This window comes from Vulpes lagopus, chromosome 6 (genome assembly GCF_018345385.1).
Source record: "Vulpes lagopus strain Blue_001 chromosome 6, ASM1834538v1, whole genome shotgun sequence".
NCBI lineage: Eukaryota > Metazoa > Chordata > Mammalia > Carnivora > Canidae > Vulpes > Vulpes lagopus.
This window is the reverse complement of record NC_054829.1, coordinates 12668376-12683075: the sequence shown is the minus strand read 5'-3', so window position 1 is coordinate 12683075 and position 14700 is coordinate 12668376. Positions and strand designations below refer to the sequence as shown.

Genomic DNA, 14700 nt, shown 5'->3' with positions numbered 1-14700 from the left:
CAGTAACTGGATCATATCCTTGAGTTGGAAAACACAAGTCCCCAAGAACCTCGGAGTTTAAATGCTCACTCAAGAGGAATCACTGGTCTATTTTCATGAATACGCCTTGGGACAGTTCCATTGGTTGCCTTGGGACAGTTCCATTGGTTTCTGCGGGTACACACTCACTCTTCTTTGAAATGCAGGGGGAGGAGGAATAAGATAGCTTTAAACAGCCTACACATGAAAAGCTTTCTTCCACACAACTCAACAAATAAAAGTCGACCACAATCATTTTCTCTCCATCCACTACCACCTCCAACTATTTTGTGCTCTTCCTAGTTTCATCTTTGTAGAGGAAATATTTTCTTAAAAAAAGAAAAGAAAAGAAAAGAAAAAGTTCCCCTGGGGGCGCCTGGCTGGCTCAGTGGGTAGAGCCCAGGACACTTGATCTCAGGGGTGCGAGTCCAAGCCCCCACGGTGAATGTGGAGCCTACTTTACAAAGAAAAGGAAGAAAGAAAACGGAAAAGTTCCAGCGGTGAATGTGGAGCCTACTTTACAAAGAAAAGAAAGAAAAAGGAAAAGTTCCAGCACAAACTGTTGGAAGACCTGCGACTTCCCAGAACACGATTATTCTAATTGCCATTTCCAACCCCGGGCAGGTAACAGGAACTATAAGCAGAGCGGAGGAAAAGGAGAATGCAGAGAGGGGTCTGTCCTCCCTACTTCTTTTTTAAAAGATTTTATTTATTTATTCGCGAGAGACACACAGAGAGAGGCAGAGACAGAGGCAGAGGGAGAAGCAGGCTCCCTGCGGGGAGCCCAGTACAGGACTCGATCCCAGAACCCTGGGATCAGGGCCTGAGCCCAAGGCAGATGCTCAACCACGGAGCCACCCAGGCGCTCCTGTCCTTCCTACTTCTACAAACTCCCTCCCTGAGCATCCTCCAGGGAAGGAGTGATGCACGGAGGATGGCAGTGGCCACAAGAAGCAGGAGGCACTACAGTTTGCCAGAAGTGTCCACTGATTCCTCCTCGCTTCTCTAACAGCGCTCACGTGAACCGAGGGGTCCTGAAAATCCAGAGTGGAGCAGAAGAGGACCTCTCCATCCACCACACCTAGAAATCTTAGTACTCGTAGCTCCGGGATGTTTAGGAGAGCCCAACCCCGACACTGCCGTTTCAGTAACTCGCACAAGAGAGGAGATAATGCGACTATATTTGATGATATTCAAACATCATCTGTGTGTTATCATTTTACTCAACACTCAAAACACTACTGAGTCTGCCAAGCAGATTATATAGCTTGGCAAACTTTCATTTCATCAACGACACTTAATATGAAATAATTTTCGCTGACAACTAGAATAACAGTGATATAACAGATCCCGAGGTGGCAACAGAGTAAATCCACGTATTCTGGAAGAATCGCAACCAAGTACTTTCAAATGGCTCTGTGAGACGTTCCCATGACTCATAAAGGAAGGGGGGCCCTGGTTTGGAAGTAACCCCCGGGATCCCTGGGTGGCGCAGCGGTTTGGCGTCTGCCTTTGGCCCAGGGCACGATCTTGGAGACCTGGGATCGAACCCTACATCAGGCTCCCGGTGCATGGAGCCTGCTTCTCCCTCTGCCTGTGTCTCTGCCTCTCTCTCTCTCTCTCTCTCTCTCTCTCTCTCTCTCTCTCTGTGACTATCATAAATAAATAAAAATTTTAAAAAAAATTATTAAAAAAAAAAAAAGGAAGTAACCCCCAAAACACCCTCTCCCTTCCCTTCGTACAGACTGGTCCGGGGCTCTTTCATACCGACAGCCAGTCCAATCACTCGCTATAGACGTGCTGGCTTATTAGAGGACACGGTATACAGGCCTTTTTCCTACTCACTCTGAGCACAAGCGCCTCTTAAACTGTCAGGGCAGAAGTTCTCTCTTCAGCGAAAGAGGTTCCAGGGCTCTGCAAGCCGTTCCCTTGGGCGTTCTTTAGAGAATATTTTGGACACTTTAAAAGCAGTGATTTTCAAACTGTTTCACCGGAGGTACTAGGGTTCTAGGGCGAGGCCCCGGGCACAGCCCAGGGGAAGACGTCAGGCTCTGGGCTCCTGGTTCCTGGTTTCCCCCAAAGCAGCTCTGTTCCTATTCCGCTCATGTACTAGGGTCTTGCATAAGATTCCGCTTTTGGTGCTAAATATAAAACAAAAATGATGTCTTCAAAAATGTGTGAAAACCATTGCAACAAATCATTCTCTCCAGACGCTCTTCACCCATTACCTCCCCCTCCCCCCGGGGCTGTTTCCTTGGAATGCAGGTTTATGTATTTACTTTCCTTTGAGGAAGCTCACCCTTGTTTTCTCTTCCAGAATTTGAAACATACATAAAGTAAAACAATCAAATCCATTTATTTACAATATCCTAAAAGTAAACCAGAGTTTTTGCACCAGAAATCTCTTCAAGGTTAAGATTTGTTTTTCTCATCTGGATTGTACGACTGACACTCCCACCCTCACCCCCCACTTCGGGCTTCCCCCCCCACCCCCCCACCAACCTTCTGCCATCAGCAAAGGAGGCATATATATATATATACCTGACATTCAGTCTTTACGAATTTTCTTCTTGGATGCAAAGAAAAGAGTGAAGATGCTCCTCTCTCTTTACCTCTCCATGAAACTGGCATTTGGTTGGTATTCTGGATTAATCATTAGAAATTTGGCATAGCTATCAAAAAATGCCAGCTTCAGGTGAGTATGTGTACATCTGACCACTGAAAATGAATTTGAACACGACTGAACGTCTTATTCATTTGTATCGGTAAAATTTAAGTCGTACATAGCAGTCTAAAGCCCAATTTTTCTAACCCCAAAGTCAAAAACAAATAAACAGAAATGCCAAAGATGTGGAGTCTCTTTAGAAATTCTGAGCAAACTATTTGACAGACAATGGAGAAGGAAGGCAGATTCTAGAAACCAACAAATCCCATTCATTTCCTTCAGTTTGTAAAAACAAGCAACCGACTTGCTTCCTGCCAATGACCATACTTATAGATAAGAAAGCTCCCTGCAGGAAATCCTTTGCTAAAAGAGAAGCCTTGTGCCATGAAATGCAACCTTTTTCACCAAATCCCAGTCAGTTAAATATCTGACAACATGGGATCATGAAATATATACGCTGCATCAACCCAACAGGTGATTGTTCTATCACTGTATTTCCTCTGGCATAGGGGCAGGATGTTATATAAACATTAAAATACGGTCAGGATTCTTTCCACTTTCTCTCTCCCCGCCCCATGCAATTAGCTGATAAAAACAAGGAAAATGTGCTGCTTTTTAAAAAGATCCAAGTGTTAAGGAAGATTTCAAACTGACCATCTTCAATTAAGATAAAGCAGTACAATGCAATCAATCATGATTGGCAGGAAGCCATCACTAAAGGAATATCAAGAATTTAGAATTTAAAGGCCACCACTGACAAGATTAGAGAAACGTCAGAAGTGCGTTGACATTATATGTACCAGCTTCCACGCTGACCGCCCAAGTCAACCTCGAGGAGAGGGCCTCCTTGGTTATTTCCTCACTCAGCAAAGTGAAAAGGGGGAAGGTCTCCAAACTTTTCTCCCTTCCTCACCCACCTCACTGAAACCACTCACTCCCTGAGATGCTGAAAACTATTAGCAACTTTGATTCCGGATTAGCCTTCTCATCTGCAAGAGAAGAGGGAACTGTTCTAAATTCATCAAATACTAACTGCAGTTCTGAGCACAGTGTAGCCCTAGTTAGGAGTTCTCTCCTTCCTGCTCAGCCGCTGAGAACACCCTCCCCGGTACTTCCCAAAGCACCAGACACAGCCTTTCTTTATGCCTGCTCCTGAAACCTTGGTGCAGGATTCCAAAATGCCAGTTCTTTGACTTCAATTGCCACAGTTCAACTTTGGACCCCTCTTGCAAACAGAAACTCGTCATTTATACCTTCCCCAAGTGACTCCTCAGCCACAGGTAACGCTCTAGTCTTTAGGGCTCTAAAAAGAGCTTCCTTCTCACCGCAGACCTACAAATCAGTTTGATTCCACAATTAAGCGCTCCAATACCTGCTTCTTTGCCTTTCCTTGCACAGCTCAGTGGTAGCAAACTGCTAAGTAAGCACGTGGGCTCATCCTGGCCTTAAGAGGTTCTCCTCCTCGCGTATTTTTAAGAAAATAGTTACGAAATCCAGGAGGCTGCATTTTTGGTTGTTGTTGTAAAATGACCTTGATCTGACAGGCATGGTCTCGGGTTTCAGCAGATGCTGTGGGAAAGCTTACAGAAGCCAACATGTTCTCCAGGCATCTGTGATGACATGCAGGGTTTTTTTGTTGTTGTTGTTGTTGCTGTTTTTCTTAAGGGGGTGGTTATGGTAGTCTATGGGGGTGTGGGGGTTACTATTCCCGGTTTCCATGACAACCAAGTCTCCACTCATCGGTTATTAGATACCATCCACTTCCTGTGTCTAAATTTTTAAGCCAATCAGAAAAGTGTTTATACATTTAACAACTTCTGAGACAGTGCTTCTGTCATTGAGCTGCTTTAAGGCTCAGATGAAGATGTCCACGGGTCTTACGCATTTTTTGGGGGGGTTTTATAGATACACAATGCCACGATATTTACTAATTCCTATTCTTATAAGGCAAAGAATGCCCCTTTTCTTGGACGTGGAACGCATCCTCCTCAAGCCAGATGCCACAATTTCCTATAATAGTGTGCAAGCTCATTTTGTTTGCTCTTCCTTGCCTTTTTCTTCAACCGTCGCAGACTTAAATTTAGTGCGTGATCCGTGTCCATGCATAGGACACTTAAACGACCCAAGTAAAGATCCAGCTAAACATCCATCTGCCGATGGCGACGCTTAAATATCCAGGTCAAAAAAAAAAAAAAGGAAGAAGAAGAAAAAAAAAAAAAAAAACCACGCCAAGGAGAAATTATTCTAAGTTGAACAACTTTGCATCGTACGGCTCCGGAGGAGAAAGAAGCATGCAGCATGCATCGTAAAGTGATAGGTCTATAAATGCAAGCTAGTAGCTGACGTCTGCAAAGAAATTTGTCACCAAAATGGCCTACTTTATCCGGATAGAGACAACAACGGGGGGGGGGGGGGGGGAGAGAAAAAAAAAATGAGACTTCAAGGCTGTCTCGAGCAAACGGCACCCGAAATTTTAAAAAAGCCATCTTATCTTGCAGGAATCCGCGCGCTTGGGAAAAGCTAACCTGAAATTACAGCGAGACTTAAAAAAAAAAAAAAAAGGAGGTCCGGGGTGGCTGTTTTCCTAAGTCTCCATCTCGCTGACCAATCAGGGTGAGAGTTGAAGTGGTTTGTAGTCATCTGGGCCGCCTTCCGCTCTGCACTCTGGGCTGCTCTCCCCTCTCCAGGCAGAGCTGGCGATCAATGAGAAACAGCGAACAAAAGGAACAGAACAGGATGCCTCCCCGGGAGCCGAGGAGCAGGGTCCCCTCTTCCCCCCGCGAGCCCGGGGCGCGCAGCACGCGGCCCCCGACAGCTCCGCGCGGGAGCCCCCGCAGCCGGGCCGCAGCAGGCGCAGCTCGAGTCTGCAAGCCTGGGTCCCGACCGCCTGCAGACGGGCCTGACACGGGGCTCCCCGAGCCCAGCCAGTGGAAACTAATCAATGAAGTGAATTAATGATCCCACGATTAAGAGCTGAGCTGCCGGGGAGGCCCGCCTTTCCCTCCCCCAAATGTCAGCCCAGGAGTATAAACAAAGCATGAGAAATAGTCTGTCTTCAGCCTCCCAGCCAGTCCTCGGGGTTTGCTCCTCAAAACAACGCGGCTCCAAAAAAGGACAGAGATCCTCGCTTCTGCCCTCAAAGGAAACTCTCCTCTGGACATGTCACATCAGGATAACCAGCGACAGGGTTTGCAAAGGGGTCTCCACCGCCCGCCCCCCCCCCCCACCTCCCCCCACCCCGGGTCGGACACGGTTGGTAACTGATAGCAAAAAAAAAAAAAAAAAAAAAAAAAAAACAGTGGCGACAGCAAAATGCTGTAAAAACTCTTCCCCGAGCCCAACTCCCCATGCAACACGCTAGTGCCTTGAAAATAAAAGTAACGCCCGGGGACCCCCCACAAAAGTCAAGCCCTGGGAAGTCATTACCAGAATCGCATCAATTACCTGGGGGAGGGAATAAAAAAAAAAAAAAAACACAAAAAAACAAAACAAAACAAAACACATTTTTTTTTTTAATTAACCATCCGTCGGGTCTTCCGAAAGAATTTTTGAAAGACGATTCACCAATTCCTGAGAAACTTTTTTTTTCTTTTTTTTTTTTTTTAATGAACTTACTTTTGAGCCAAAACTAATGAAAAATAGTCAACTTGCGATGTGCCCGCATCTTCCCCCCCATCTGGGCTGCAAGCTCTATAAATCACTCCCGAACCCAGGTGGAAATGGGAGCGTGCAGGGGTGGAGGGGGTGGGGGGGTGGAGGGGGCGACACCTTTAAAAAAAAACAAACAAACAGAAATGAAACGATGCCCCCCAAAATGCAGCCGCCAGAACGGCGAGGGCTTCTCGTGACAATGCTGGAGCCCGAGCACAAGCTCGGGAGGCAGGAAATGAGCCCCATTTTCGTTACCTTCGATCGCCGGGGCCCCCCCCCGCTGCTCCTCGCGGCCGCATCGGGGGCTGCACTCGCCGGGGGCCCCGCCGCCGGGTCGCGCCGTCTCCCGGCCGAGCTGCAGCCGATCGCGGCCGGAACCCCGGCTCCAGCCCCGGCGCCCGCCCGGGGTCGGCGGCGCGGCTCCCACCCGGGCCCGGAGCCCCGCTGGGTCCTAGTGCGCGCCGCGCGCCCGCCCCGCCGCCCGCTCTGCAGCCCGGACCTCCGGGCGGGGGCTCGCGCGCGCCGGGACCTCCCGCACCCCCGGCCCCGGCCGCCCGGGCCCGACCCGTCGGCCCCTCCCAAAACCGGGCTCCGAGCGCGCGGGCGGACGGGCGGGGGGGCGCCCGGGGTCAAGCCCTGGCCGCAGACGCGGCTACAAGTGAACTCGCCCGAGGCCGGTGCTCGGATCTGCAGCCCCTCCGCGTCTCTACGGCACCGGGCACCGGGGCAGGAACCGGTTTCTCTAGCGGTCTGCCTGCCCGCTGTGGCACTTGTAATTCGGCACCTTAGCAGACGGGAAGACACACGGCGGGGCGGGGGAGGGGGGGATCCATAAAGACAGATCTCAAAAATATAAGGCAAAAAAAAAAGAAAAAAAAGAAAAAAGAAAAGAAAGATTGAAAATTGGTGTGTTGGGCACTGAGGTGGGCACTTGACCGGATGAGCACTGGGTGTTACTCTAGATGTTGGCAAATTGAACACCAATAAAAATAAATTTATAAAATTTTTTTAAATTGGTGTGTTCATAACATTTTTTTTTTTTTTACGCAGGCTTCCAATGTTTTGCTTTCTAACAGGTCCTCTTTGCGTTTTGCTTCCTCTTACTTTGTCCTATGCTATTTTAAATAACAAAGGCCCATATGGCCAAACGCAGAGGCATTTGATTTCCAGAAGACCTCAAAAATTGCATCAAAATATGCACCCGTGTATCTCCTAAGCAATCAAGGAGGAAGAATTAATGGTGGCATGTGGCGTGCCTCATACAGAAAACTTAATTACGAATTGAAACAAATGTGAAAAATTCACAAATTCGGTAAACTGAAAGTAAATGATGGTCCTCGATGTATACGCAGATCAGCTGATGAACAATTAGGAAAATGGAAGGTCTAGATTTCTCTTCTAACTGCAGGAAAGGGTGTCACATGGACCCCTATAGCAGATTCCCCTCATGGTCCCCAATAGGGCTTTCAGCAACCTCCTAGCACATTCATTGACTGCAGCCCACCTGGAAGGCAACATTTAAACTTGCAAGTGCTCATTTAAGAGGGCAATTCTATTAGCCCTTAATTCAAAATAAAAGTGCTTTAGTTTGAAGGGCCTGGTTGAAAGGCTTCAGGACTGGGAGCGTGTCTTCAGTCTTGATATCACCAAGTCTGAAGGTCACAATTCTGTAAAACTGCTCATAACAATGGTGCTGTGGTTTGACACCAAAAGGAAAATCAAATAATGTGTTTTCAGAGTTCTATTTCTGGAGCAGAAAGGGTCCCTTTGAAAATTACTCGAGCTCACCTCCTTCCCGATTATGGCCAATAAATGTAATGGAGGATTTTTAGTATTAATTAAACATCAAAGATACCTTTCCTGCTGCCTTATGTCCATGCAAAAAAAAACCTAGTTGTAACATGTCACACTTGTAGATCTTCAAAGTCCTCGCCCGTACATCTCATATCTTTACCACACCTCTGTGATAAGACAGACATTCTAATTCCCAATTTTCCATTGAGAAAGTGGAAGTCCCGTAGGGTAAATCAGCTCAGCTAGTATACCCAGAGGCTGGGGACTCCCCAACATTTCTGACAACCTCAGCCTTCTCAAGTGCGCCACCTGCCCTCCCAACGATTTCCCCCATTAAGCTCTGGAACATGAGGCATCCGAAACAAAAATGCAAGTAGCCTTCTGTAGCCACCTTTTCTTACCTGTATTAGAAGAGCAACTAACCAGAAGGGAAACAAGAGGATAGTTGAAAATATTTTAGTCTCCACTAAACAAGAATGCTGGCTGGTCAGATTTCTGTCCCGTGGCTGTCTGGGGCAGACGGAAAACTAGAAAACTCTGGGGCTGAAGAAGGCTCCTGTTCCCTAGACACCTTTGCGTCCTATCAGAGACTGAGATCCCCTTGGCACCTGGAGGATGAGGTCCTCTCAAGTGGAACTTGGTTTTCTACATGCAGTCTCAGCCCCAAAAGTCCTCGAAAAACTCTGGAACCTCAGGTGTTTCAGATACCAGGTGTCCTGTTACTGAGGTATCTAGGGTGTCCTTGCCCAGACCTAGTGACAACCGGGTGTGGCTTCTCAGCCCTCCTGCACCCATGGGAAAGCCAAAGTCAGTTCCGTTGGTGTCAGTCCACTGCCTCCTCCCCTCTGCTGCAAGGAAATGTAGCTTCTCTGATGATGTGTCCCACCCACTTAAATACCAGCAGGTGAGGGCTGGGTGACATTTAGCTGAAAAGACAGAGACATTTTATTCTTAAAAATTATTCATTCCTTTTCTTGGGCAGCTCATAAGAAAGAGGCTGGGCATGGCAGCATCATTGGAAGATGCAGATGACCTTCCTGAAAAACAGCTCAGGAGGATTAATGTAAAACTTCCTTGATGAATTAATTTGATCCCTTTGTTGAAAACTGCTCTAATTAGTTGGTAGTCACACCATGCACGTGGCCTTCAAATGTCGCAAATGCAAGTCATCTTGGCAGCCGTTGGAGGTCATGAGAAGCTGAAAAGATGTGCTGGTGGTGAGCGGTTCCTCAAAGCTGGAGCACATCAGAAGAGATGGGTGGTCCAAAGAAACTCATTCATTCATTCATTCATTCATTCAACTGCGTATACCTCAAATGTTGAAAACCTAACGTGATCAAGGTACTCTTTTAGGCTCTGGGTATAAAAAAATAAACAATGCCCTCAAAGCCCTCTTCATCATTCAGAGCCCATGGACAAGCAAAGAACTGCACAACAGTGGTGCTAGTGCTATAGTAAAACCACGTCACAGGTGCTCTGTGTTCAAATGCCAACTGTCCCAGTCATGGGCCATTGGCAATGGCACCCTCTACTCTGTACTACTTGGAGCAGATTTGCAGGCTGTGTTCACAGCCCCCCGGGTGGGCTGGTTAAAGGTGAGGTATGGTTAACAGGACATGCTGAAAGAAGAGTGGAGAATGGGAGGAAAGAGGATTTCTTCACCTCCTTCTTGCCTGTGATGGGATCTGCCCCAGTGGCGGCAACTGGCTGAGTGAGGCTTTGCCAGCTGACCCCAACTCCTGGCCTAGGTGACACTGCCTCATTCTGCTGACATCCCAGCGTCAAATGTTAATGGCTTTCTGCTGAAATGAGTCTGTGGGTAACTTCATGGTCTCTGCTTTCCGTCTCAAATCCTCTACCACCTGTGTGAGCAATCCCCTGCATTAAATTCTTCCTGTGCCAATCAGAAAATTCCAGGGGAAAGGCATCTCACCGAATACCTGAGCAGCACGTCCTCCAAAAGGTCAACGTCGTACAAATCAGGACATGCTAACAACTACAAAGAGGAGCTTTAGGAGATAATTAAATGTACGGTGGTGTGGGGCACCTGGCTGGCTCCGTCTGCATAGCATGTCACCCTTGATTTTGGGGTCACGAGTTCGAGCCCCACATTGGGTACAGAGATGACTTAAAAATGTATCTTTTTTTAAAGATTTTATTTATGTATTCATGAGAGACACACACACAGAGAGAGAGAGAGAGAGAGAGGCAGAGACACAGGCAGAGGGAGAGGGAGAAGCAGGCTCCACTTAGGGGACCAGACGTGGGACTCGATCCCGGGTCTCCAGGATCAGGCCCTGGGCTGAAGGCAGGGTTAAACCACTGAGCCACCCAGGCTGCCCTTAAAAATGTATCTTAAATGTATGGTGGTATGCCAGATGGATCCTGGAACGGAAAAACTAAGGAAATTTGCATAAAATATGGACTTTAGGTAGCAATAATTTATCAATATTGGTGCATCAATGGTAATAAATGTACCATATGTTAACATATAAGGGGCCACCCAGGTGGTTCAGTCAGTTAAGCATCTGCCTCTTGATTTCGGCTCAGGTCATGATCTCAGGGTCATGAGATCAAGCCCCATGTTGGGCTCCACTCTGAGCATGGATCCTGCTTGGGATTGTCTCTCTCATTCTTCTTCACCACACACCCACACCTTGCATACATGCTCTCTCTCTCTCCCTCTAAAAATAATAATAAGCAAAGTAAAAAATTTAAAAACACATTAACATGTAAGCTGTTACTAACAAGGGAAACTGGGTATGAGGTATGTGGGAACTCTCTGTACTATCTTCTCAATTTGTCTGTACATTGCAAACAGTCATTAAAAACATAATGTCTTTTAAAAAATCCTTCTGTGGTAAACAGTGAGGTGGCTTTGTTTCCCCTCTACTATAGAAACCCCATTGCCTCCCTTCCCAAGCAGGGGCCATAGGCCTGATCTAGCAGGTCTGGGGCTTGCTTATAGGGAGCTAAAGCACAGAGTTTAATAGTTAAAACATCAAGAAATATCCCACCCAGCAAGGGATAAGAGGCCCAGGGAAGCCAAGAAAACACTGAAGCCAGAACGTGGTCTGGGGAGAGGTTGATGAGAGGAAGGTGGGAGCTATGAGTGAGGAAACAGGACATCCAGCCAGGGTGTGGAGCAGGGAAGGTGGGCTGGTTGGAAATGGTTCTGGAATGTGACCAGCCGCGGAGGGGCAGACTCTGGAGTCTCTGGGATAACAGAACAGGGGAGGAGGGACATAGGAGCAATAATTGTAGCAGCTAAGAGTCACTGAGTCATTTTATGTGCTTTTTTTCTCATTCTAGTCCTCTTAACCAGGGGACTATTTTATTCCCATTTTAGAGATGAACAAACTTACCCAAGGTTGCACGATGAATAGGGGACAGTTGTTCTCCAATTCAAGACGGTCAAGAAATCACCATGGTAGTTATCCCTGGTAGAAGCCATTAGACGGAACCTTCCAGGGCAAGGAGGGGTTAAGATATAAACACAAGTGGGGAGAAGATGATCTTTTTCGATCTTCACGGGACAGGATGTTGTAGGCCTGGGCAAAGGTCAAGGCAGGTCAGAGTGCTGCTTGGGAGCAGCGTGGCTAAAACAAAGGTTTCTAATGAAGAAGTGCCTACAGATCCCACTGGAGATGTTGTGGGGGCCAGTGTCCACTGGTGTGAACTTTATCATAATGTCCATGTGGCAGGCCACTTGATTTCCCCTAAGCCTTTGTTCAAATGTCCCCTTCTCGATCCCGCCTGATCCTTCATGTCATGCTCCACTTTTTCCTTCTAACATATTACTAATCCTCTTATTCCCATTATTCATCGTCTGGCTCCCTCCATCACCAACCCCCCCACCACCACCACACACACACACACACGAATAAAAGTTCCATGGGCCAGGATTCTTTGTTTTGTTCCTTGATAATGCCAAGAACGTGAAACAGTGATCAGCCAATAATAGGTGCTCAATAAATTTTTTTAAATGAATGAATGAATGAAGTTAGTAAATCAGAAGGTATTTGTATCAGTCAGAGTTCTCCAGAAAAACAGACCTAGTAGGATGAAAATATAGAGAGAAGATTTATGATAAGGTATTGGCTCACACAACTAGGGAGGCTGACAAGTCCCAAGATCTACAGCCAATAAGTTGGAGACCCAGGAGAGCCAATGGTGTGGTTCCAGTCTGAATGTTGGCAGGCTCGAGATCTAGGAAGAGCCAACGTATCAGTTCCAGTCCAAAGGCAGAGAAGAACAGATGTCCCAGCTCAAGGCAGTTGGGCAGGAGGAGTTTCTTCTTACTCAGCTGATTTGTCCTATTCAGGGGCCATCAACCGATTAGATGAGGCTCACCCACATTAGGGAGAGCAATCCCCTATTTTCAGTCTGCTGATCGAATGTTAATCTCACTCAAAACACCATGTCAGACATATCTAGTATCTGAGCAAATATCTGGGCACCCCCTAGCCCAGTCAAGTTGACATAAAAAGCACCATCAGAGTATTAAAAGGGACTCTCTCTGTCTTACAAGGATCATTCTAGGACCTGTAGGGAGAATGATTTAGAAGGGAACAAGACACAGACAGGGAGACTTAGGAGGTTATTATTATACTAGATCAGGCAAGAATCGATGCGCACCTGAAGGACACCATCACTGGTGGCTTCAAACAACCTCTCAGTGGCCCACGGGCGACACATGCTATTACATGTAATGAGTATTACACAGACACAACTCCAGGGGGAGTCAGTCACAAACGCAATGCTCAGAAAAGAACAAAGGTGATGACTGCCGTGGGTCCTGGCCACAGAGAAGTCCTCTGGGGCAGGCTGGAGACAATAACGTCCTCTGGCCTCTTACTGCTCAGTTGGAACAAACGACAGTGGGGATGGCTACTTGGCTCTCCTTTGGGGGTTTTCCATGTCACACGATGGACTGGTGTTGAACAGGAGAAGGCAACTTAGAGGGTGACCCTCCCTCCCCTTCCATAGGATTGGCCCTGGAGCGGACCCTCGGCCCCCTGCCAGACCCACTAGAGTCCTCTGGAATTCTCCAACTGAAGTCAGGGGAAGTGGGCCTCCTTCTGCTCCAGTTGCCAAGCTGCAGGGTGCTGCCAGCAGCCACATCCTCAGTTTGTGGGCTCAAGAGATGGAGAACAACCCAACCATTAGCCTAAGCAGGACATAAAAACACGATGAAAGCCTAATATAAACTTCGGGTTATCCAAACAAATCTTTTTCTCCTCCATCATCATAAACAGTTTAGAATAGGCTGTATAGATAGCCACTGTTCATGACACACAGAGGTGCCCAGAAATCTTCGCCCTGCTGGAGCGAACTGTGTAACCCTCCCTGACTTTCTAGATACAGGTGGTATCAAGTGGTAGTGAAAGCAAGATGTTTCACTTGCTTCTTTGCGTGTTTCCATTGCAATAAAAGGCCACCTGCCTTCACCGTGTGATGTCATGAGACTTAACGTTCTCCACAAAACCAGTAGCCTCATCCTTTCACTCACACACACTTGGGAGACGTGACTCGGACTTCATTATTTCCACCCATCACTTTATAAGGGATTTATTGCCTCCCACAGGTGACAGTACTAAATCACTACCACGAACCCATGCTTGTCAAAAGGAACGAACAAAGCTCACTTTGCATCATTCATATCTTTGCTATTGGTCACATCCCCTCCTTCACTGACCGAATCTAGGAATTTGCAAACGATTCTGTGTTGGCAAACGGTGGAGGATGGGTGGCATCCCGTCCCCTCTCCATGGGGCCGGTTACAGTCCTGCTTGGGCTCAGTCCTGGAGGAATTCTGAGAACTGTAATAGAGGCCTTGACACAGAGCTTGGGGCAGAGCGCTGCCAGAAACAGCCCGATCTGGCTCTGTGCCAACCAGCTGGCTGCTGAGCTGAACGCCTCGCCTCTCCCCAGACCCCCTTTGTCTCCCTAGGCCCCTCTCTTTCAGCTGTCTCACCTCAGGTAATGACCGACACTCTGCAGCTCCCCAGCTCTTTTTATTCCTGCATTTCAGATCACTTTACAAGCGTTAATTGAGCCTTGAAACACAGGAGGGGAAAAAAAAGCAAAAGGCACATGGAGATGTTTGCACCATGCTCCTCCCAGCTGCTCTGGCTGGAGGACAGTCCAGCAGCAGGGTGGCCCCACACTGCCATGCGGGGAGGGGGGGGGGCTTCCTGTTGGAGGGAGCTGGGTTGGGGTGGGTGTTGAGGGCTGAAATGATTCCACACATCACAGAAAAACCCTCCTTCACTTAGAGTCACATGTCATCATTACAGGACAAACTCCCAAATCGGGCTCACCTGCCCCAGCTCATCCCAATGAACTTTGGAGGTGGGTCCTGGGCAAGACTGCAGATGGACAGGCCAAGGTACCACACCTGTGATAAATGTCCTTCAGTCCATACTGCAGTAGTGATGGCCAAGGCCATGGGCTTTGGACCCTGGGAGGCCTTCGTCCACACCCTGGCCATGCCATTTCCCAGCTAAACTATCTTGCAAACAATGCTGGAAATCCCAAATCCTGCTGTTTTAGCTGTAAAGTGGGGTATG

The 14700-nt window shown here is 47.7% G+C and overlaps 1 protein-coding gene across 5 annotated transcripts in view; it reads right to left on the bottom strand.

Annotated features, from left to right (window-relative positions):
- Positions 1–6756, bottom strand: part of FOXN3 (forkhead box N3) — a 391477-nt gene extending 384721 nt beyond the window's left edge. For 3 of the 5 annotated variants that reach the window (XM_041758145.1, XM_041758151.1, XM_041758147.1), the window contains exon 1: positions 6590–6756. The gene's annotated coding sequence lies outside the window, so the exon portion shown is untranslated. Of the gene's footprint in view, positions 1–1863; positions 1892–6589 lie in introns of those variants that run through there. The other 2 variants (XM_041758152.1, XM_041758146.1) reach the window with 2 other exon arrangements.
- Between the last annotated feature and the right edge of the window lie 7944 nt (positions 6757–14700).